We start from the raw sequence: 26,248 nt of genomic DNA on the forward strand, positions 1-26,248 counted from the left end.
CTACTCAAAATTTTGAAGAAATAGATATGTAAAATGTTCCATTAACAACAACAGCACGGGAAAATAACTATGTATCATTGGTTTTAGAGCTCAGAAACAGGAGTAAACTACGACTTACCTGTTGAATGGGGAATTTTAAAACACATCTTGTGTTTTTGCTTTCGTTTCTGGGTTTTGGTGATAGTGGTGGTGGTTTGGGGTATTTCTGGACTCATTAACTTAATTCAGGAGAGTACTATAGATTTATATTAAAATAAAGATGAGCTGTTTTCTTTCTGTGTTGCATTTCTCTGGTAGCCTCAGCTAAAGCTGCCAATTATTTCCATATGGTATAAACTGAAATAAAATATACATTTTTAATAGCCAGGGAGGATTGGCATGAAAATTAAACGAGCTGTATGGGAAAGACAATCTACAAAATCTGAAGTCCTATACACATATTTGTTTCTGTTATTATTGTACTAAGTAAAAATCAGAGCAGTGTCTACCATGTATCAGGACCTGCTTCGGGCACTGAGGAGTCAGAGAAATAATTATACTCATCTTTACTTTCAAGGATTTATCATTATATTAGGCAAACAGAGAATGTTCTGGTAAATGCAGTGGTAAGAGCAGTGATAGAGATATGTAGGGTGTTTAGGAGAATAGAATGGGATCCCTAAGTTTTTAGAGTCAGGGATGTCACAGAGAGTTAGGGAGAGGAGAAGAAGGGAGTCCCAGGAAGAGGAGATGGCGTGAGTGTAGCCTTGAGGTGAAAAATAGCACAGTGTATTCTGAGTTAGTAAAAGGATCAGTATGACTAGAGCTTAAAATATCGAGCAGAGAATAGCAAAAGATGAGTCTCAAGAGAGCAGATTATAGAAGGCCTGTATATTTTGTGAAAAGTTCAGGTTTTATTCTGTTGGTGATGGAAACCCAGTGAGGCCAAGGCATAACATAGGCACTTGGGGAATACGGGAGGTGCATTCGAGCACCTGAGGATGATATTGCTGTAGTCCAGGTGACAGATGGTGAGAGCTGAAACTTAAGCAGGGAGAACTGGATAGAACAGAGAGGGCAAATCTGAAAAAGAGAAAAGAATAGCAATGTATGGTGATAAATTTTGTGAGCGTTGGTGAGGATGACCCTCAAGTTTATAGTTTGACTGATTAGGTGATTTGTAATACAGTTTATATCCAAAATGCTGAAGGAGAAACAGGAAGAGGGGATAATATAGATGTTCATTTTTAGGCCATGTTTGTCTCAAGATTTCTATAAGACATTTGATTGAAGGTGTTCTGGAGGCAATTGGATATATGACCCTGAATTGTGAACAATGTATCTGGGTGGGAAATTCAGATTTGTAAGTCAGCAGCATAAAAGTAGTAGTTAAAACTCTCAGAGGAAAGAGGTAGGGGCAGACGCCTAAGAATGCCAACTTTCAAAAGTTGGGCCAATGAGAAAGCCAAGAAAGACACTGGGAGGGGACAGTGAAATGGGGTATGAAGGAACCCAGTAGTGTGTCAGGTCGCAGAGATCAGAAGAGGAGAGGTTCAGGAAAATGCTAACCTCCCAAGTGAAACCAAAGCAATGAAATCCAGTATAAGGACTTATATCCTATAAATTCAGAAAGCCGTGACTTTAGGGGACTTTTTCAGAGAAGTCTTTGCAGAGAATTTTGGATGGGGGGGAAGTAGAGGGATAAGATGGCAGCTAGAGGAAATGTATTATCGGGAGTGGGTTATTTTAAGAGTAGAGTAGTTGAAGTAAGGTTAGAGGCTGAAGAGAATGAACCAATAGTGGGGAAAGGTAGGACTCTAATAAAACAAACAAACAAAAATTCATGTAGCACATTCCCACAGGAAGTGGGAGAGGTGGCAGAAGCAGAGCGGAAGATCCCTAGGAAGGGTTGATGTTAAGCAGGAAGGACATAAACTCTTAAGCCTCTGAGACCAGTAGGACAGCTGGGAGGAAGAGAGAGGGTGACTCGGGGGAGAAGGAGAGGTGGGTCATGTTTCATGGCTTTAGGACAAATGTCACAGTATTTACTTATTTCCCTAAGGACCACATACAATGACGTAGCAGATGAAATCTTCAAAAGTCCCTCATTATCCTTTTCAGGGTTACTCTCCCACCAGCCATTAAAACATTCCCTCTGTACCCTCGGTTCTCATGCTGCTCCTCTCCTACCTTCATGCGTGGGCTTTTCTCCAGCAGTGCTGGATTCCCCAACACTTGGGATATTCCCTTAGAATATCCTCTCATTGTCCTCATTCAAGTAAATTATAAACGACTGCATTCCAAGATATAAATAACTGATATCCAGCTAGAAGGCCCACTGTCCCAGGAGCACTTGCCCTTTAGATGGATATCTGGTTCTCCGGGGCCTGGCCTTCTTAGTCCTCACCCCTCTATTCAACCTTTCTTCCCCCATTGCATCCAATGCACACTCTGCTCTAGTCACACTCTAGTCTTCACTGTTTCAAAAAATGAAGCACCTGCTCTGGAAATCAGAGTTGGAATAACATTTAAACAGGGAAGATTTTCTGTGTCATCCCCATTGTCACGCCTGACAGAGGAACTCCAGAGGCAGCTCTGTACAAAAGGTTGCTTTGGTTTCTGATACAGCATATTCCAATATATATATTGCTTCTGTCCAGTAGAAGATTTAAGCTACGGATTAGGAATACTATTTACCCCTTCTGTCCTAATAGAGGCTTAGGAAAATTTAAATCAACATTGCTTTTTTAAAATGAGGCTTTAATGCTATTCACTGGTTAGTGTTACTAGTTGTTACTAGTTACTATTCACTGGTTAGGTCACAGAAGCAAAGACAAAGCTCTTTCCTCTTAAAAAATAAAAATAAAAATAGTGATTTTCATTATGTCCAAACAATCTTCAAATGAATAAAAGGGAGAAAAATACCTATAGGAGTTTCTTGGGTTCAGCATCATACCTAGATGCCTGGCTCTGCCCAGGTACTAGCTCTGCCCAGGCTAGTAGTAAAATACCCCAGAGTCTCTGGTCTCTACTGAGTCTGGATCTAGAATGGACAACTTCATGATTAGGGCATTCTGGTTTTAGAGTCAAACTGATTTGCTTCCTGTTTACCACTTACAAATCATGAGACATCTCAGAGGGTTGTCGTGAGGATTATGTGTGATCATGAATTTAAAGGGCTTAGCTTTCTTGCTAGTACATACTAAGTTCTCAATAAATGGAGGCTTCTGTTGAATTATTACTATTAATAATTCATGCCCTGATTAAAGAAACTGCTTAACTGGCCTCAGGCAGAGGCTGGGATTGCTTTCTCATCCAGCTTCAGCTAGATGGCTATGAAATGATGAGTTTCCTTTTCAGATACATGCACATCCTTGCCTCTCTCTCACCACTGATGCCTACTGTCTGTAGTCAATTAATGATTGGCCACTTAAGATAATCGTTTCCCTCAGAATCAAATGTGCTTACATTCGGTGGCACCCACTGTAGTGCACTTAATTTGGTCCAATAATATGGATCTCGTAGATAGGCCCTGTATAAGTGAGAGCCATAATGATAAGCTACGTCCTATTTGTTCATTTTGAAGAGACTCATTAGGGACAGTGGTCCTCAGTGTTAATGAAATGATACTGTCTAATTATAGAATTCCAGTTGCACGTACGAGTGCTAGAATTAGAGCACTTGCCACCTAACAGGTAATGTCATTGTCTACAGCTCGCTGTTGTCCCCTTTTTGGATGCTTCCGTCTTGGTCCAGATCTCATCCTGTCCTTGGGCCTCTTTTGGAATTCAGCCACCTTCTGAATCCTGGTAAAAGCCTAAGCTATAAACAGCTTGCTTTTTGGTGGAACAACTCATGCCTGAAAAGTTGATAATGATTTCAGAATTTCTTTTAATTGAGTTTTTAATTACAACACAGCAAATATCCCATTCATATGTAATTTTGACAAAGATGACAAGCAATTTCATATTCTTTGGAGATCATTTGACAAGTGTGGGAGCCTATAGTTAAATACCAACTGCCTTGTTTTTGGACAGGAGTACCTGACCACCACTTACTCAGGGAAGATCGGGAACTAGAGCATCTGGATCCCAATAAATTATTTGACAGAACAATCCAAGTGCTATAACACAAGCTGCCACTGGGAATGTAAATCTGATTGGCTGGCTTAGAATTTCACTTTTCTAATTTATAGTCCATTTATTATGAATTGGGATACTGTATAGCCAATGGGTGTATGGGCAGGTTTTACCATAAATAATTTTTTTAGACTATCAACATGACAGATAAAATATACAAATAAATTCTTCTAAAATGCAAAGCTTTAACTTGAGATGGGTACCATGATTCTTTATTCTTTTTCTCCTTTGGCATTTACTTAAGAGTTGTAAGAGCCCGTGCTCAGAGTTACAGAGCTCCAGAAGTACAATTAGACCAAAGAAACTGCTGCATCCCAAAGAGTGGAGAACCAGTCCAACAATTAGCTGGTCCCTACCAGCACCTCCCACAGGCTTTCAGAGGCCATTTGCACAGGCCATTATAATATCTGGAGGTCCCAGATGAGGCCATGGAGCAGTAATTCTAAGACTTTGGATTTCGGAGACTAGGAAAAAAAATTCTTACTTGGAGTTCTACTAAGGATAGTCACCTTTTTATTTTGCCAAGTAATGATGTGCAATTTATTTTTCCTGTACTCATTTGTTAATTTGTGAATATTAAGTATATACTGTCTGCATCTACTAAAGTATGCCCTGGGAATGCAATGAAAAACAAAGCTAGATAGAATCCATGCCCTCGTGCTTTATCATCGTGGTGGGGGAGAGAGTTATTAATCAATTATACTAATAGTTATAAAATTCACATTGAGATAAGGACTATGAAGGTTTTCTGAGAGCATATAACACATTAATTTTATATGGACAGAGAAGGGCAGGGAACTCTTCTTTAAAATTATGCTTGGGGTTTTGGAGGCATCTTTGAGCTCACCGAGTAGACACCATGAGCAAAGCTTACCCTCCTGAGTTGAAAATATTTATTGACAAGGAATTATCGCTGAAATTAAATGGTGGCGGATATGTCCAAGGAATATTGCAGGGGTTTGATCCCCCTATGAGTCTTGTGATAGAGGAATGTATGGAGATGGCAACTATGGGCACCAGAACTGTGGGATGATGGTAATAGTGTCATCATATTAGAAGCCTTGGTATGAGAATAAATTATGAGTATGTTCACTGGAAGAAATCAGCTGCTTCTGAATATCCTCTCTCTATATAGCACCTGCTTTACTACAATATAAAATTTGGGTCATGCGCATTTTCACATTGAACTTCTTTTGTTAAATAAATTTTTGTAATAGTAAAAAAAAATGAAATAAAATAAAATTGTGCTTGGATTCAGCCCATGGTAAGAATTTTTAACTTTATGCTAAGAGTTACCTGGATGTCACTGGACAAGAGAGAAGGAGGAGAGGTGGAGGCAAGAGTGAGATCAGATGGAACAGAATGTCAGTGCTGTCAATAGGATTAGTGTGACAGCCATGTGATGGTGAGTAGTTGGATTTGAAAAATATTTTGGAGCTAGAATTGCTGAGGCTCATTGACAGATGAGGGGATGAGGGAAGGAAGAGAGAGGTATTAAGGATGACTTCATATTCTTGCCTTGAGCAACTTGCCATTTCATGTACCATTTACCAAGATAAGGACCAAGAGAAGGACAGGCTGAGGCAGGAAGGGACAATCAAGGGTCCCTTTGGGGGCTTGTTAAATTTAAGGTGCCTGTGAGACATCCAGTGCAGGCAAATACATGAATCAGAAGTTTAGAGGAGTATTTTGCTACTAGATACACATTTAGAAGTTATCAGCATATTGATGATACTATGTCATGGGGTAGATAAGATTTCACAGAAATGAGCATTCTGGAACTTAGAACATTTTGAGGCTTGATACAGAAGGGGAAATCTTCAGAGCATTTTTCTATGAAAGCAGTGACGTTTTAAGACCCGAAATAGGAAGAACATAATATCCGTTATTTAAATTAAGGACATTTCATCACATGAAATCCTCTCTCCGTTGGCCTTACCATTCCTATTTTGCTGCAGAATATTGAGAACTTTGTCATGGAGCACCAGTTGCAAACCACTACCCTGGAGTCTGTGTCAGAGCTTTGGGCAGGAAGGACCTCCTTTTGGTAGTAGTTCTTATCCATCCCAGCTTCATTTGACCTCTTAGACTCTTCACACTTAAGAACCCATCTGGGGTTTCTAAATTAAAGTAGCACAAAGAGTGAATAAGGTCCTGTAGTAGGACATCAGTTCCCTCTTCTCCTGAAATGCAGTCAGTTCATTACCTCCTACACATTCGGTGACATTCCTAAGTCAGAGGGCTGCATTGGCAATTGGAGTGTGGTTATAGGAGTGCACAGGGTCTGTCAACACTTAGAAAGCTATCTCCTCCTCCTGTCCGTCAGAGCATCGGCCTCCATCACCGTATTCTTTGCTAGTGGACTTAATAAACGTTTCTGAATTATCTCTTCACAGTGTTCCAGACAGCCGTGGTCTATCAGATTGAATGTGGAAGTTACTATGATACTACTACTAACAATAATAACCATTATATCTTCATACTCGCAACGGTTATTGAGAATAACATTGTTAACCCTTTGTGTCATGCACCCTGTCATGCCCATACCTCATCCTATGTAAGCCCTAACTACAGTTTAGAAGGTTGGCTCCATTTTACAGATGAAGATACTAAGACTGGAAGATTGACTTCCCAGGTGTCCATGTCATTATTGTTTTTATACTGTATTGTAATCATATGCTGTGCCATTATCCACTATGGTGGAAACTCGCTGGGACTCTATACTTCTCCTGTTTGAAACCTAGCACCTAATGGTGCTTGGCACATTTAAGGGGCTGGTTAAATATTGAAGATCGTATATACTCCTTACTGACAGAAGCCTTTCAAAGGGCGGTGATTGTGTCTTTCATGATTTAGAGTCTCTCACAGGCTCTAGCACAATTCTCCATAAATATCCGGAAGGTTGAATATGTGGGTTTTAAGTTGGCCGAAAAACTGGAAATGAAGAACGTTCGGAGGGAGCTGCTGGAGGGGGGATGACCACGGAGGGAGGATTAAGAAGATGTGCTGCCTAATGAGCTGTTGCTGCAACGGGGCGGGGCGGGGGGGTCTGATTCTTATTTAAGCATTCTTATTCATGACCTGGGTGGAGAAAATGAAGAAGCTGCGCGTTTTTGAAATTCACTAATAATTCCAATTTAGAAAGTATCGTGAGCAGCTCAGGCAACAGAAATAAAATGCAAACGACCTTTGAGACTTGAGGTATGTAGGCTGGGAATAATAACTTTGTGAGCGTTTGAAAAAGGCAAGGCAGTGCATACACCTGGGGGAAGAGAGTCCAAACACAGAGCTGATCTCTGGGAAGTAGACGCCATAGCGCAGTGATGCCAAAGTAGGCCCAGGGGGCATAGTGGTCTGCAAATTAAATTCAGGCTAGCCAGGCATTCTGGCAGGATGAAAGGGAAGGCCAGGTAGAGGCTGCCTGTGCAGAAGGGCGCGGAAGAACAGTTCCTCTGTGGACACTTCAAGCCGAGCAGCACCTGGCACCACGCACTCTGTCCCCACCACCTCATTACTGGGACAGCTCAGGCAGTTTGGAAGAAGTGCAGAGAATAGCAACAAGAATGAATGAATTCAGGGAGGGATGTGGGTGAAAGATTAAAAGAATTCGATGGGCTACAGTTTAGTTACAGAAAGCTAAAGGGAAGAGGAGGGCGGAAAAGAATAATAAATAACCAAGTCTACTCTAAAATAACCAAGTGGAAACTTGCAGAATACCCATCAAATTGAGACTTTTCAGAGGAAAATGGACATTTTCTTCCAAGCCATGGGCTTCTTGCCTCAACTGGCACTCTGCCTACCCAGGTGCTCAGTAAATACTGTCTTGTAAAATAACCTTCGTTTGCCAAGAGTGTAGGATCCAGGAAATAGACCAATAGGAAGCGCATTAGAAAGTCAGCCAACCCTTCCTTGCCTTAGTGCCCAGTGAGGACAGGATTAAAGGAACTAGATTTCTGTTGTGTTATTCAAGTCAGACTCTTTTTTTCAACAATGACATTGCCTTTTCCCATTCAGATAAATACAGAACCAAATAGAAACCTCTGTAGCACAGGGAATGCCCAAGACACGGTTGGCTAGCCTTTGGTTAAATCCTATCACTGCAGTTTCCTTTATGTCAAGGGGACTAGAGAGATGCTAATTTTTTTCCCTTCCAGCTGGTAGAGGAGATAGGTGGGGAGAGCTGTACCTCTGGACTACAGGCGGACTTGGTGGACTTCACTTCTGAAGGATCAAACACACAAAAATCCAAGTAGATGGGTTAGGGGTTAATTCTTTGTGTTATAAAAAGAAGTTCCTGAAAACAGCAACTAGCCGGTGCTACGGAGTCTATTGTTTTCAGATCATTAACTCCACAGTTCTTAACCTGAGATAGTCAGACTCCAGATCCCCAGCCAGTTGAAAAGCAGTCCCACACCCATTATTAAGCTCCAGCCTCAGTGGGCTCCGTGCACGCTCCTCAAGCAAGCCAGCCCTCTGAGACATGCTGTTTCCCTCTCTGTGGGGCTCGTCTACCCGCCCACTTCCCTGCTCCATTCTTGCTCTCTGCGGGGTTGGCTCCCTCTCCTTCCTCTCTTCTCTATTTAAATGTTGCCTCTTCTAGAAGCTCTCTGTTCAGAATGATTTTGCCTCCAAATAAGAGGAAATCTCCTAAATAACCTGCTGAAAAGAAGTTCAGTGTGAACAGTCCAACCCAACCATGGTTCAGCCATGTTGTCAGGGACCCGGGAGTCCATCCCTGTGCTCTACCCCCACAGCATATGGCCTCCATCTTCATCATCTCAAGGTGTCTGTTCCACCCCCAGGATCACATCCTGCTACAGACAGAATAGCGTGGAGAGAGTTAAGTGGGGGTGGGGGGTGGGGAGGTTTTTTCCTAGTGAGGCTTTGCCTTTTTATTCAGAAAGGGCCACTCTCCCCAGAGACTCCTAACTGTGTCTAATGGGTTAGGACTGTGCCACATGCAAGGGAATCTGGAAAATGAAGATTAGCTTCCCAACCTCTATAGCAGAAGGCGGCAAGGGGGAAGGGTGGGTGTGGGTAACTTTCAGCTAGTCAGATCTCAGTGTCTGTCACAGTATCTGCCCCTTGCCCTGCCCAGTTATTCCATGCCATACTTCCCTACTTCTCTTCATGGCATTTATCGTGGTTTGCAAAAGTACATTTGTAATCCCACAGGAGTGTGATATATATTCATTCCATGCCTGGCTCTTTTACCACTATATCACTAGAACCTAGCTTTGTGCCTGACAAATGGCAGGAACTTAATAAATATCGCTTAATTCACGGGCTAGTTGGCTGCTAGAAGAGAAGAGAAGCTACCTCTGAAATCATCATAAAATCACAACCTCCCAGGAGAATAGACTTCTGGTTATCCACATCTGATTTACGTATAGCTCCTTTTTTATTATTTATTAAAAATATTTCAAATATAAGGAGATATATGTATGTGTGTATATGATATATTCATACATATGTGAAATAAAATAATGAACATTCCAATACCTACCACCCAGCACTATCAAATTCACAGATTTTGCCAGAGGCCTTTGAAGTCTGTTAATACCATTGTTGAATTTCAAAACAAAACATCTCAAATAGAGTTGAATCCCTGTGTCCCTTTCCCTGTTTCTCTGCTCCTGATCCTGCCTTTCCGGACCTGGAAGCAACCATTGCCCTGAGTTCGGGTTTACCACTCTAGTATGTGTTGTTATACTCTGACTGTCTATACACATCCTTAAGCAATACAAAGCAATAGGGTATTGTGTTGCATGTTTTGAAGCTGCATATAAATAATGTATTTTGTATGAACACTATACACATTCTATAAATCCTAAAGTGTTATTCTCCAGTCTTTTTGATCTGTCTTATTATTAGCATTAATTTAATGAATTAATTTAACCATATTTTTGCATGTAGCTGTGCAGTTTCATTGTGTGAATACCCCACAATTCCGTTACCCATTTTTCTCTTGTCAGACATTTGGATTTGTCATTTACAGTGTTTTCCTCTAACAAATAATGATACCTACAAGTAACATTCTTCAACATATGTCCTTGTCAGCACATGAGGGTTTCTCAGTGTAAGGTACATACCTAGAAGTGAAATTACAGGGTTAAGGAGGTATGTTTCTTCCATTTTCTTTGATTTTGCTGAAGTGTACTACAAAATGTTGTACCAGTTGATATTCTCACAAGCAGTAGATGAAATTGTTTCTGTACTTAACACTTGGTATCAGATTCTGATTTTTGTCAGTCTGTTGATACAAAATGATATCACATTGTTTTCATTTGTATTTCCCTGACAATGAGGAAAATTGAGGGTCTTTCAATAAATATGTGTGTTGGACAATCAGGTTTCCTTTTATTAAAATTGCCTAATTGTATCCATAGCCCTTTTTAGAAGAATGTGAATTGTTTGTTTGTTTGTTTTTTTCTTATTGATTTGCAAAATTCTTTACGTATTATAGATAGAAATCCTTCCTTATTGGGGCACCTGGATGGCTCAGTTGGTTAACCCTCTGCCTTCAGCTCAGGTCATGATCCCAGGGTCCTGGGATAGAGCCCCGTATAGGGCGCCATGCTCAGCGGGGAGCCTGCTTCTCCCTCTCCTTCTGCCTTTGCCCCTGCTCATGCTCACTCTCATACTCTCTCTCTTATCTATCTGAAATAAATAAATAAAATCTTAAAAAGAAAAAAGAAAAGAAATCCTTCCTTGTTAACACACTTTGAAAATGTCTATGCCCAGACTGTTGTTTGACTACTTATATTGCTTATAATATTGCTTTGTGAATAGGAGAGTTAAATTTTAATAGAGTAAAATTTATCAGCCTATTATTGGGTTGTTTGGGCGTTTTATGTCTTATATAAGGAACTTTTGCTGCCTCCAAAATTTTAAAGATATCCTTTCACATTTTCTTATAAAAACCCTCAGGCTTTTGCTTTCCACGATTAGTCCAGCTGGAATTATTTTCATATAATATAAAAGGATCTAGCTTCATTTTATTTTTTCCACATGAGTAACTAGTAATCTCAGCAACATATTGTGTGTTAAATTTTTGGGGTCACTTACTGAGTTTCCGTATCGGAATGGTCACTTTCTGAGTTCTGTAGTATGTTTCATTAGTCTATTTTTCTATTCCTGTGTCAGTATGGAAGCCATCCTGCTTGGATTTAAATCCTAACTCTGCTACTGCGTAGCCATGGTACCTTGAGAGAGATTCTTAGTCTCTTTGTACTCCAGTTTCCTTTTTATCTGTAAAACGGTAGCAATAATCTTATTAAACCGAATAGATGAAATGCTTTCCCCTGGCATTTCAATGCTCAATAAAAGCAGTTATTGTTTTTATCTGTAGTATCACTATTATTACTACTAATTGGGATATTTGATAGCGCAGCCACCTCTACCATTTTCTTCTTCCTCAGAATGCTCTTAGTTATTGTTGACATTTTGCTCTTTTAAAGGAATTTCAAGATTGGTTTATAATGTCTCATAAAAAAGCCTGTTGAAAAGGCAAATGACATTGCATTGCTACATGGATTAATTTGAATCTTCTTATCCATAAACTTGGTATGCCTATTTGTCTTTTCAGTCCTTTTGTGTCAATCAGAAAGGAATTTTGTGATTTATTTCATAGAGATCAACATGTATGTATTAGATTTATTCTTAGTGGTATTTTAGTTTGATACTATCTTGAATGAGGTACTTTTTTATACTATTATTCTTGAATGGCTTATTACTACTGCATAGAAATCTTCTCATTTTTGTATTGATCCTGTATTTAGCCACCTTGCTGAACAATTACTAATTCTAATGGTCTATACATTCTCGTGGATTATTATGCAAACCAGCTGACCCTTTATACAGAAATACAGTGTCGTTTCTATCTTTCCAATATGTACCTCATTTAATTTTTCTTCTTTTATTGTGTTGACTAAGAACTTCTAACAGCATTAAAGAAGAGTAGTGACAGCAGGCTTCTTTGTCTAACTCTCACTGTGATGGTGACATTGTTAAATTTTATTGTTAAGTTTGATCCCTGCTGTAGATTTTTGACAAATAATAATTATCAAGTGTTAGAAAGTTCCCACTTTCTTCTAATTTACTAAGAGTTTAAACTTAAGTAAATGTTAAATTTCACTCAGTTTTTTTGGCATTTATTGAGCTTATCAAGGATTGTTTGTTTTTTAATTTAATTATTAATATTGTGTAATGCATTCATAGATTTTCTAATACCGAAACATCTTTCATTCCTAAGATTATATGCATTGGTTATCCGGAGTGTTCTAAGGAAGCACCTGGGTCTTTTCCTAAAGGACAAGAGACCTTAAAGGTTTTTGAGCAAATACTATTTCATTTTGACTTCACACCAGTTTTTTTGTTCGATCTTTTTATGTTTGGCTCATAATTTCTTTATTTCTTTGAATTTTTTTGGAATTTCTACATTTTTTAAAAATGAGACATGTAAAAGTTGTATAATAGTAGCAAAGTAGATGCACAGTGAGGGAGGAGGGTGGAAGTGTTAGCTCTGGTTATTTTGGACCATGAAATGAAGGGATAGAAGAACTTCCTATCAGCAGAATTTCTTGGGTAACTTGGTCCAGTGCCATAATTGCTTATTTACTTAGTAGGTGAATCATGCTGGCCATTTGTCTAGGAACCTGGTGACACTGTATCTAGTCATTCAGGAAACAAATGCTTAATTGCTCCAGGTAGCTGGGTACTGTTTGTGAAGTAAAAAGGCTTGTCTCCCTAAAGGCTTCCGAAAGGCTATCCTGGTAACTGATGACTGATGACAGCTGGTGATGGAGGAAGAATCTGTTCTCATTCTCTTAGAACCACCTTTGTTTTTTCCCTGTTTTTATACATCTTTGGTAATTGTGTTGTTTTTGAGACTTATATACATATAAAACCTTTTGTAGTTCTAATACTCAGCAAAGAAACTATGTTCTACTCAATAATTAGAGCTTTCACACTAAAAATTATTTCAGTGTAATTGCTCTTGGTGGTAAAATGCCAGGTCACTGTATAAATACGGTTTTGATGGTTGTTGAGCAGTCCTCTTTCGGAATATCTGTCCTAATTACATGCACATATTCATACAATTACTGTCTTACCAAAAGAGGTATGTACAAATAGTAACGATAATGTGATGTCCCAGTCTGTTGGCTTTAAAAAGGATTTCAGAAATTGATTAAAACATTTAATGTTGGTTTCTAACTCAAGGACTTGTGAAGCAAATACGTTATTCCAGTTGGAAATGTGTTATTCTTTTCTCCTTCCCTTTTCATTCTATAGAACATAGGAAGAACGATACCAAACTCCTGGGAGTTATCTCCTTGATTAACTGTGAAGTAATAAACATAGGAAAGCAGCAACAATTCATGCTGTTGGGTACTAAATCTCCACCTTTATGGCCTGCATTTGGCAACTGTCTCCATTTTTGACAGATAAAGTACATCTGTGAATTTTAAGCTTCTCAGGTTACAGTTAAGATATGTAATTAGATTTCAAGATATACATCTTACCCAAAACTTCTGCTACAGGGGAGAAAAGCCAATTAAGCGAGGTTTACTCAGCTTTAAAACAAAACTTCAACTTGAAAATGGATGGGAGAACTCCACTAATGAGAACACTCCACATGGGACGTGTTACTGTTTAATGGAGATGGTGTGTTCTGGGACACAGGCTTTTCTTTTTTGAAGGCTAGAGTCAGGAAGTTTACTTGGTTAGTAAAGTTTCCTTTAAACATGTAGTTTGATGGATAGATGGATGGAAATTAGTGTTTTGAACTATTTGTTGCATATAGTTTTCTGAGCATTTGCACTCTTTGGATGAAAGCTGAGAAACCGTATTAACTCAAACAGGCTGATGAAGAGGTACTTCAATGCTTGAAGCAAAAATATATTTCAACTATATAAGAGTGGGCTGCTAAGGACTAATTCTAGGCTAGAAATACTTGTGATAATCATAAGGACTACAATTATAAAAGTAATATTTCTTGAGCAGATACATATGTAAGCACTTCCTAGACATAAAGCATTAACTTATTTGTACTCATGAAAACCATACAGAATAGGTATTCTATTATTTTATAGTTAGAAAGGGAGGTTCAGAAAAGTTGAGTGATTTGCCCAAGGTTATGTAAGTGTCTCCCTTGACAGGTTAAATTCTCTCTTCTGTGAAATGAAAACAGACTACTTGATTGTTGCCTTTTATAAAATAGCCTTAATATCCTAAAAAATAAAACTTCCTTGAATCATAAAAGAAGAGATTTCGCGAAGACACCAGATATATCGGCTCTTTAGGGTGAGCATATATTTTATTGTTAACAGACTCAGGAAATTCATGTGGGATGAAGTTACTATGTATCTTCAAGAAGATAGTAATCTTTTTTTTTATTATTTTTTTAAAGGAGATAGTAATCTAATCAGGCAGATAAGACACATACATGAGGAATTACTTGAAATAATTAAAAAACAAAATGTCAACAAATGCAAGGTAGGCAGGTACTTAGAATTGAACTCTACTTCCTCTGGACTTCATTTGTATCTGTGGTAAAAAGATGGGGGTGGGGTGGCAACTACTTCCCTTCAAGGTTTCTTCCTGCTCCCAGACAAAGGTTGGAGAGCCAAGTGAGTACATGTGAACCAATCAGTTTGGAACACACAGCAAGTAGCAACTATCAGAGCAAAGTGGGAGCCAGTCATTCAAGGTCTTCTGGCAATAAGATTTGAACCAGATCCAAAGAGGGTGAGAAATTGATTAGTTTGGGGCACCTGGGTGGCTCAGTGGGTTAAGCCTCTGCCTTCGGCTCAGGTCATGATCCTGGGGTCCTGGGATCGAGCCCTGCATTGGGCTCTCCACTCAGCAGGGAGCCTGCTTCCCTTCCTCTCTCTCTGCCTGCCTCTCTGCCTGCTTGTGATCTCTCTCTGTCAAATAAATAAATAAAAATCTTAAAAAAAAAAAAAAGAAAGAAATTGATTAGTCAGAGGGGCTGGGGGATGTTCAGATTTGGGGATAAAGGTAGAGTGAGGATATTGATCAGCTGGAGAGTGAGAAAATAGCAAGTGTAAAAAAGGGCGCAGGAGTGACAAATTGAATAAATTTTTCTAAAGTAGATCAGGAAAATTAAAGGAAAAGTTTGATAACGCACATTAGGATGACCACATTTTTTTAAGGCCCTGTGTGCCAGAGCAACTAAATCTGAAACTGGGAATAGGACACTGTTTTTATAAACAGTTTTATTGAGATATGTAATTCACATACCACATATTTCACTAATTTAAAGTTTACAGTTCAGTGCTTTTTAGTACAGAGTTGTGTAGTCATCAACACAATCAATTTTCGAACAATTTTTATCACCCCCCACCAAAATTTACCCACTAATAGTCACTTCCCAGTATCCATAATCTATCTCCCAGCTCTAGGCATCCACTAATCTATTTTCTGTCCATATAGATTTGCCTATTCTGAATATTTCATATAAATGGAATCATATAATGGGTGACCTTTTTGACTGGCTTATTTCAGCTAGCATAGTGTTTTGGGGGTTCATCAGTGATCTAGAATGTATCAGCACTTCATTATTTTTTATAATGGAAAAATACTCCATTATATAAATATATACCTATATAATTTATTTATTCATTTACCAATTAATGAACATTTATATTGTTTCCACCTTTTGGTTATTATGAATAATTATGCTGTGAACACTCATCTACAAATTTTGGGTGACCGTACATCTTCGTTTCTCTTGGATATATACCTAGATGTGGAATTGGTGGGTCACATGCTAACTCTATATTTAACATTTTGAGGAAAGACCAGATTGTCTTTCAGAGCAGCTATGCCATTTTATATCTCTAGCAGTGACGTATGAGAGTCTCAGTTTCTCCATTTTTGTCAACACTTGTTATTGTCTTATCTTTTTGGTATTTGTCATCCTAGTAGATATGAAGTGGAATCTCATTTGGGTTTGATTTGCAGTCCTCTGATACTTAATGATGTTGAACATCTTTTCATGTGCTTATTTTCCAGTTGTCAGTCTTGGGAAAAACTCTATACAAATCTTTTGCCATTTTTTAATTGGTTGTCTTTTTGTTGTTGGGTTTGATAATTCTTTATACATTCTAGAAACAAGTCCCTTGTCAGATATATAATTTGCAAATATTTTCTCTCATTTTTCTATGGGTTTCCTTTTCACTTTCTTGACAGTTTTTTCTTTGAAGCACGAAAAGTTTTAATTTTGATGAAGTCCAATTTACACATTATTTCTTTTGTCATTTGAGATTTTGTTGTCATGGCTAAGAAGAATTTGCCTAAGCCAAAGATAGGAATATTTACTCCTTTATTTTCTTTCAAGAGTTTTATAGTTTTAACTCTTGTTCTTTGATCTTAATCCATTTTAGCTAATTTCTGTGTGTGGTGTGAAGAGAGGGTAAAACTTAATTATTTTTCACATAGATATACCATGGTCCAGCACTATTTTTGGAAAAAAACTATTTCTCCCCTCTACAAATTGTCTTGGCCCTTTTGTCAAAAATCAATTGATCATAGATGCATGGAGTAAATTTTGAAATCAAGAAGTATGAGCTCTCCAATTTTTTTCCTCCTTTTTAAGACTGTTTGGTCTACTTTGGATCCCTTGAATTGCCATATAAATTTTGTGATTAACTTGTAAACGGGATGTAGGCTTTTCCAAACTACCCAGGTGATTCTAATGTATAGTCAGGGTTGCAAACCACTGATATATGTCTGAGAACCACAAATAATATTTACTGATCTACTACTATGCATCTAGCTCTCCACTGGGTGACTTATATTTTTTTCTTGAGTCATTTGATCCCTGCAGTAACCTTACGGGATAGACACTGTTATCTCTATTTACCGGCAAAAAATTAGAGTCTAAGAAGGATAAAATCTTTTTTTTAAGATTTTTAAAAATTTATTTATTTGAGATAGAGTGAGAACAAGACAGAGAGAAAGCATGAGTGGTGGGAAGCAGGGGGAGAGGGAAAAGGAGAAGCAGGCTCCCCACTGAGCAGGGAGCCTGACACAGAGCTTGATCCCAGGACCATGACCTGAGCCAAAGGTCGATGCTTGACTAACTGAGCCACCCACATGCCCCTAAGAAAGGTAAAATCTTGTCTATAGATAGTTGGTAGTGATGTTGAGATTTAACTTAGTTTTTGCATTAATTATTCTAATTCCTTACCCAAGAAATATAGATCAGATAGGCTGGGAATGACATTTAAATACCTATGGCAATTGTATCACCCTTATAACATTCATATTAGAAACACAGTAAATCAAGTTTATTTGATGTATCTGAATCATGAAGGTATACAGGAGGAACATGAAAAAAGATGAAGTTTCTTAGGTAGGAGGAGCCATACATGGTGTTTGCCAAAAGGCAGACAGTGATAAATATTTCATGTTCCACAATGGCATTTAAAAGAGGGGCAATCTGCCTAGTTTTTAATAAAGTTAAATTTACTTAAATTACTTGGCTTCTGAGAGTATTTTCTTTACTGACATGTGCATCTATATAAAACATATTATTGTTAGATTATGTAGATAGTATAAAAATTATTTGTTTTACCTTTTGCTCTCCTGAATAATAATAGAAAGTTTGAAACCCTACGTAAGTCTCCCAAAATTGTTTATTTTGCTGGTTGAGGAAGCCCAAGTCTGGAAACCACCACCATATGCAATAGTGAGCTACTGAGGAATTTTGAGTGAAGTGAAATGAAACCCTTAGACGAACATGTAGGTAAGAGCACTCTATCAACAAATGGTGTTAGGGCAGCTGCATATCCACGTACCAAAAAATGTTAGACTCCTACCTCACACAATATACAAAAATTAACAAAATGGATCACAGACTTAAAGGTAGGAAATAAAACGTTAAAACCCCTGAAAGAAAATACAGGAGTGAATTTTCATGATCTTGGATTAGACAATGGTTTCTTACATTCAACACTAGAAGCATAAGCAACAACAAAATAGAGAAACTGGACTTCACTAAAATTAAAACCTTTTGCACTTGAAAGGAAACTATCAAGAAAGTGAAAAGAGATAACCCACAGAAAATAGGAGAAAATATTTGCAAGTCATATACCTGATAAGAGATTTGTATCTAGAACATATAAAGAATTATTATTACAACTCAACAACAAGAAGACAAAATCCCAATTAAAAATGATTTTAATAAACAAAGAATTTGAATAAATATTTCTCCAAAAATATGCAACTAGCCACTAAGCACATGAAAAGATGTTCAACATCATTAGGTATCAGAGAAATGCAAATCAAAACCACAGTGAGAGTCCACTTCATGAGCACTAGGATGGCTGTTATCTAAATGATAGACAATAATGAGTATTGACAAAGATGGAGAAATTGATGGGTGCAGAGTTTCTTTGGGGCTGACAAAAACAGTCTAGAAAAGTAGATTGTGGTAATGATACACAGCTCAGTGGATATACTAAAAAACACTGAACTCTATACTTTAAAGGAATGAATAATATGGTATGTGAGTTCCTACAAAAGGAATAAAAAGGAAGAAAAGATCATTAAGTGTCAATGTGGAAGACGGGATGTTAGACTGACACTGTAGATAAGGAAGTAAGCCAAGAAAGTGTTGATATAATCCAAAGAAGTGATAAGCTGGGCTTGAATTAACATAGAGGAAATGGGGATAATACTGTGGCGGCAAGTGTTAGATCAGAAGGTACATAGGCAAACCACCTCAACATCATCCATGATGGGTGGTAACCACCAATTTATTTAAAAACACCCAGGGATGCCTGGGTGGCTTAGCTGGTTAAGCATCTGACCCTTGATTTTGGCTCACGTCTCAGGGTTGTGAGATCAAGCCCTTGGTCAGGCTCCATGCTGGGTGTGGAGCCTGCTTAAGATTCTCTGTCTCTCCAAATCATAAGAGACTCTTAATCTCACAAAACAAACTGAGGGGGCCCAGGAGAAGGGGGGTAGGGAGAGGGTGGTGGGGTTATGGACATTGGGGAGGGTATGTGCTGTGGTGAGTGCTATGAAGTGTGTAAACCTGGCAATTCACAGACCTGTACCCCTGGGGCTAATAATACATTATATGCTTATAAAAAATTTTTAAAAATTATTTTAAAAATTTAAAAAATAAAGATTCCTTTCTCTCCCTTCCTCCTTCCCTCTAAAAAAATAAATAAAAATAAAATATAAATAAAAAAATAAAGGTACCCAGAACTGAGGCCTCTTTCCAGCAGTTCCTATCCTCCAACTGGCATAGCTGGAAAGTAATTTTAATTAGTTTTATTGCCTAGTGGCAAAATGTGCTTGTCTGTAGCATTTGCCCTTTGTTTGAGGTCTGCCTTGTAAAAATTGGCATGTTGCCTTAACTCTTGAAAATTTTGTTTGTTTAGTAAATGATTAGGATCTGTTGTGGATTCTAGAATATATAAATGTCTGTACAAGAAAGGTCAGAGAGGCTAATTCTCAAATTAGAAATCTATAGTCGAAAGACTAAACTGTTAAGCAGATGTGCAGAGGAAGGGATCGAACCCCCATGTGGCGTTGGACCAGCTCTCGCACCAGGAGTCCATCTGGGCTGTGCAGAAAAGGCACAGCAGCACCAGCACGACGTGGAGACTTCCTGAGGGCATCTCTTTGGAATACTGAGAAGGTCCTATCGATACTCCTGACATTCAGCTTAATCAAGATCACACTCTTTTCGGCCACCTGACAATGTGTTTACATTACACAGACAGAATTTTTCTCTCAAGATTCCATTAAATATTTAGCACCAGTAAAGAAAAATACCACCAGCCACATGGCTGTATGAGAATGGGAAATCACTCAGTTTTCAATCTTGTTTGGCGACCCTCTTCACTAAACCAGGCGGGCAGGAATCCCATGGAAAGGGAGGAAGGGATATTAGGCCTTCAGCCAGAGATGAAATTAAATCTTTGTTGGTCCATCTACTTTAAAACCTGCAGCCCCTTCTGTATGCTGGCAAAGGGACACACTTGGAGAGGCAGAAGCCTGGCATCGCTTTTGTCTGGAGAATCAGAGGTACCTGAGAAGTCATGCTGATTGTTTCCAGCACCTTCTTTAAAATGGTGCCCTTTTCACCCATACATAGTTTTCTCCGGTATTCCCCAAAGGAAGATAGTGCTTGGGGTTTCGGAGTCTCGACAACAACCTGATGACAAAGTCAGGCATGTTTAGTAACCAATTTAACTTTCATATGCCCAAGCGGTAGAAGTAATAGCAATAATAACAATAATAAAAATATTTTGCATTTATTTAGCATGGTACAGTTACAAAGCACTTCACATATATTATCTTATCTAATTTACCCAGTGGAGAAAACTGTACTATTTAACTGTTCAATATATGTTTAATTTGATTTTATTATGAAAAAATATGAAGCAAGAAGTTTTTCTCCATAGGAAAATAAAGGCCATAGAAGAGTTCTTAGCACAGCTTCCGTGGGAATGCTCAGCGATGTTTTTTCTCCCTCCTGCCCCTCCAAAGATATTTTGACTAATAGTAAATGTTCCTAATACCTTCACCAGGAGCAGAGAGTAGCAACAATTTCTCCCGTTTTGTCAAGGAGGATCCATTGAGAATCCCAAGTCCACAGAGGAGTAGACAAGAGCATATGATGAACTTGACCACATTTCTCTGATAGAGTCATAGCAAAGAAGTACGTTATCCACTTCTCGTCTGCTGGTTTGCCTCTCACTAGACCATAGACTTAATCTTGCAGTGTAGGTTCTTGCAGAAAACAGGACAACCTACCAGGATGAACCAGAGATTTAACAGGAAGCTAATGAAGCTTGAGCACCAGGGCCCTTGACTTACATGGGCCCCTTTTGGAGGTAAAGAGATCACAGGAGGAGGAGCTGAATCTTCAGGTCTCCAATAACTTGTGATTTACCTTTTCCTTCTAAAAATTTATTTTCTTACCTAATTTGTATTTGTAATTTTATTTTTTCTTCAAGGCCCTCACTCCTCCCAATCATGTAGGCTTTAGGTCTCATGTCACTTGGATCCACCCTTGAAAGGACTTGATTCAAAATAATACCACAGCAGGGGCGCCTGTTTGGCTCATTCAGTAGAGCATACAGCTCCTGATCTCAGGATTGTAAGTTCAAGCCCCACGTTGGGTGTAGAGATTACTTAAAAATAAAATCTTTAAAATTACTACTACTACTACTAATAATAATAATAATACCACAGCAAATGGCTTCAACCATCATGGCAAGGCCATATTTGGATTAAATGCCAAACTATTGGTAGATCCACTAGTGATACAAAAGTGGTGAGATCAAACAGTAACACACCAAATTCAAATATGCAATGTAAATGGTAAATCTTTTTTTTTTTTTTTTTTTTTTAATCCTGCATCTTTATTTTTCTGAAACTGATCTACTCTTCAGGCTCCTCATCTTCCACCTGGGTAGTAGGGAAAATTCAATTTGGTAGTTGTTTTTTTGTTTTTTTGTTTTTCTCTTTTTTTTCCACTCAAAATACTCATTTCCGGGTAAAAGCTTGAACTTTTTAGAATTTCTACCTCCCCATTCTGTTCCCCAAAATGGTGTCTGGGTATAGGGAGTAGGGGTGGGAGGTGTCACTTGGTATTGGTATCTAAGTGCAGAGGGCCCCTCTGGTCTCATTCATGATGCCTGTGGGTTTTTTTTTTTTTTTTCTGGCTCTCACTGGGTAAACTTTATAGGGATTTGCCGTGCTGGGAACAAAATGACTTCAGCTGGGGGCGTGCCCCCTTTTAGAGCTTAACACACATGCCATCCTCCTCCCGCTGTCTTCCAGAATGCAGGAGGAAGCTTGAGTTGAGTAAGATTCTGGATAGCTAAACACAGGCCATTTTCCTCTCTGGGGCCACCCCTAAAGTCTCCTCCCAGAGCACAAGCACACCACCTCCTCCGTATCAAGAGACATCAGGACACATATCTTCCCATTGGCTTCCCCTCCATCTCTCCCTGTTTCTTCCCACAAAGGAAGTTCTCAGAGAAAGAGGAAACTCCCCCACCCCCATGTCCCATTTTTCTCTTCCTTTCTCGAACTTCTAAGTCATCTCCTTCCTCCTGGAACAATAAACCTCGCAGCTCAGCTACAGTAATGGAAAAAATGTCCTCTCTATGTTATAGAAAAAGCACAGCTATGCCTGATTTATGCTTCAGGCCTGGTTCTTGATGTGTTAATTGAAGCTAACAGATTTTAGAAAATCCTTTTCATTTTCAACTGATCCAGTTGTTCCAAACGATTGTCTTGCTGCCTGTGCCAAAGATCTGGATATCCAAAGCCATGTATCAACTCTCCCTTTACCTTTGCAATCCTATGCTAATAATCCTAATCCTCCCTGGGGCAAATGGATCCCTCTGGAACACTATGGGGATGTGCATGAAAGACTGCAGAAAGAAAAAGCATGTTAACATAATTCAAAATTATTACTTCTACCACAAGACTATTAAGAGGTCTTTTTTCAGATTTTCTTTGTAAGTATTTCTATTTTGAGGAGTGCTGTATTTTTGTTTTATTTCAGTTACTGGTCTAAGTGACAGTTTGCTACTCTGATATACTTAGAAACTAGTCAGGTAAGTGCATATTTATATTTGGTTAACAAATACCACTACTCAAATTCTTTGAGTAGTAGATGTTAGGTAATAGTGAATGGCAGGTGCCATGTGAAACCTTGGAGGTCAAATTCCAACCAGCAAGGCTCTCCCAGATTCCACTCCCAAGTAGTGACCTACGATATACACGTGGCTGTCCATCTATATATACCTCAGACGTGGCTTGATATATACAGTATCTTTCAAAGTGGCCTGGGTAACAACTAGAAGGTAAAGAGCAATTCATACTTTAGACATCCCAACAATAGAAGGACTATGGCAAGAACTCCCGAACGAGTCTTCCTACATCTGCCCTCTCTCCCTCTATCTTCTTTTCTACACAAGACCCAGAACGTTTCTTATAAACCTAAATCACCCTCCAGTGGTTTCTCATTACTCAGAGTAAAAGTTCATGTTCTTTGCAATGTCACAGCAGGTCCTCCATGTCCTACCTCCTGCCTCCTCTCGCCCCATTCCAGCCACACTGGCCTCCCTGCTGTGCCTCCAACCCTTGGGCACACTCCTGCTTCAGGACCTTTCCAAGTACTGGAGCATTCTTCCCTGGGATACCCTGTGGTTCGTCCCCTCATTTCCTTCACACCCTGCTGAAATGTCACCCCATCCCAAAAGTTCTGTTGGACCCTGCTGAATGAAGTCCTCTCCCTGCCTTACACATCACTATCTGCCTCTGCCCCTGTTTGATTCTGCTTCCTAGCACCTACTCTGATTGTTAGAATTCATTTTCCATCTCTCCATTGGAAAGTATACTACATGAGATGGCATCAGCTTTATTTCTTGCTGAAATCCTAGCACCTAGAGGAGTCCCAAGCACAAAGTAGACTCTCAGTTATAGTGACCAACTTATCCCAGGTCGCTTAAAAACTTCTCAGTTTTAGCAGAAATTTTCACATCCTTGGAACCCACTCTGCCCCAGGAAATCTGACTGTTGGCGACCCCACTCTCAATAAGTAGTTGGTGGTGAAAGAAAGGGAAAAAAAGAATAAAGACAAGGAAGGTGGGTGGGAGGGGCTAGGGAGGAAAGGAGGGAGGGAGAGGGAGAAAGAGAGAGGGAAAGGATCTGAATATTTCCCTATTATATATGTGGAAAGCAAAAGAGATATTTTTGTACTGTTTTCAGGGGATGCCTGGATCAAATTAAATATGTTTCTTAAAGCAGTGAGACCCTCTTATTCTTGGTTTTGATGTTTAACAGTACCATAACACATCTGATTGGAATTTCAATTTCAGGTTTAATATACTATGCAAGCTGGTGTAGGCTCTATAATTATGCATATTCATGGGAGCAATCATGCCCTTACTTTTGATATGACTGGCAAAGTAAGGTACTAACAAGAGAACAATAATCAAAGAAACAGGGGGAGTACCGATTGTTATTTACTTCCAACATTTTCCTAGAAAAACTGAAGCAAAATGAATTCCAGTGATGTACTAAAAACTAACAAAACAGTGTTACAAAATGTCATTTTTTTCCCTTTCCCTTTATACAATGAAACATTGTAAAGCTGCACCACTGGGCAGGCTCTCCACCAGATGCAATGATATCCAAATGTGAAGGTACTTAATAATATTGCAGTTTTAATTTTTAATTTCTTTGATATTTCAAAGATGTCCTTTGAACTGCCCAGATCAAATCCAACTGGTGCTGTCTCTTGTGGATCCTCACGTCATGGTCCCAAGGACCTACTGTTCTCTTCTGAGCATTTCAGTTATTTACCTGGATACTTCAGTCTGTCTGGGCTGGGCGTGTCCATTTGGAACCAGTTGTGGAATGTAATAAAGGAAGATGTGCCTTCCTAAGCTTGCAATTGTCAGTTGTGTATCAGGACCAAAGACTCCCTGTTGAGTATCTGTTTCATTTGATCTAATAAGCAAATAATTACATACCTCGGTGGTTGTATCTGTTTGATCGAAATAAGGTTATTGCTGCCTTGTGGTCTTATGGCAATGGGAGAAGAGGCTTCAGAAATCAAGGCAACGAAGAAAACACTTTAAACTCAAGACTTACTATTCTATATCCCCAAGGCATGGCAGAACGCCCAACTCACTTACTGTGGGCCTTGAGAGGTTGCTTATCTATTATGTCATTCCATCCTGTAAGCCACCCTGTGAAGCAGGTGTTATCACACCTTGCCTGTAAAGCTCAGAGAGGTTCAGCAGCTTGCCTGAGATCAGATGACAGGTACACAGGAGAGGCATGCTTCGAGCCTTGCCCTTCCAACGGTAGTCTGGTCATCATTCCAGGACTCCTGTGCATTTCCTCCAGTAATTGAACTGATTTATGCAAACCATTTCCCATTGTTTTACCGTACCAAAGCCTATCTACAGAAACGTATGGAAGGTTTGTGCCCAAGCCCGCTTCTGTATCGTGTGTGTACTTTCTTCCTGACACTCTCTTTGCAGACCATCTCTAACCCAGCATGAGAGTTGTCCATAAACCCTGTGCAGTCGCTTTGTAATTTGGAATCTCTACAGGAGCTGACTGCATTGAAACAGTGCATGGATTAACACCTACTTCAACACACACAACCATTCCCCACCCACTCCAGCAGTTTTTACCCAACCAAACAATAGCAGACTGAGCTCCTACACTATGGAGAGGAGGCGATGGAAAGGCATAGTAGAAATACTGACACACTGTTCATTATTTAGCGTGCAGGTGCATTAATGAACCCTTGCCTCAAATCCCAGGTTTGCCAGGAGTGTCTGCGCTCATGTATCACAGCAAAGCCAGCTCGGGTGTGAGGGGAAATGCAAGCAGTGTTCATGCCTGTGCTAAGCATTTCCTGGAACCCATCACAAAAGATGCATTTTTCCAAATGGATTTTGTTAATTTAATTTATTTTGTTCATCTGGTAGCTAGAAACCTAGAGGGAAATTGAGAAGAATAAATGAGTGAAAGTGCTCCAGGGGATGGCTTGTCTGTGGAAGCACCCAGGCATTCTGAGCGGACATTGGTGAGTACTGCTTGTCAAAGGCTCTGCTATGCATTTTGCAGAATAAAATAACCCCTTTTTCAGCTGCTGATAAGCCATTCTCTAGGGAAATGAATGAAGAGCCATATACTACTGTCTCTGCTGCTCAAATGTACACTTGTTTGAAGTGAAAGCAACCAAAACAATATAAAAAATAATAGTTTAAAAAATATTATGTTTTCCTTCCAAGACATATTTTGTCTTATTGATACAAAACAAGTTCAGTACAGGCAAGAAGGAAGAAGTATTCCAGACTGAAAATGGATTTCAGCTTGGCAAAAATGAATTAGTAGGAACACGTTAAGTCACTTATTTCACCCAGTACAAGGCCTGCCAGATTAACCTTGCATGAGCTGAGACAACTAAAGAAAATTCTGTGTTTATTCTGCTGCAAAATTAGCCAGGCAAATCAAAACAAGACTCCTAGGCAAATCAAAATGACATGTTCAAAATAAAATCATGTTAATATGGGTTGCAAATGCAACTTTATTAGCAAGTCAAC

General features: G+C 39.1%; 1 protein-coding gene and 1 pseudogene across 2 annotated transcripts in view; both read left to right on the forward strand.

Annotated features, from left to right (window-relative positions):
* ST6GALNAC3 (ST6 N-acetylgalactosaminide alpha-2,6-sialyltransferase 3) overlaps positions 1-26,248 on the forward strand; it is a 530,323-nt gene that overhangs the window by 431,289 nt on the left and 72,786 nt on the right. The window lies entirely within an intron of this gene.
* LOC116875082 lies at positions 4,495-5,188 on the forward strand (annotated as a pseudogene).

This window comes from Lontra canadensis, unplaced genomic scaffold (assembly GCF_010015895.1).
Source record: "Lontra canadensis isolate GAN:19392208 unplaced genomic scaffold, GSC_riverotter_1.0 scaffold40, whole genome shotgun sequence".
Classification (NCBI taxonomy): Eukaryota; Metazoa; Chordata; class Mammalia; order Carnivora; family Mustelidae; genus Lontra; species Lontra canadensis.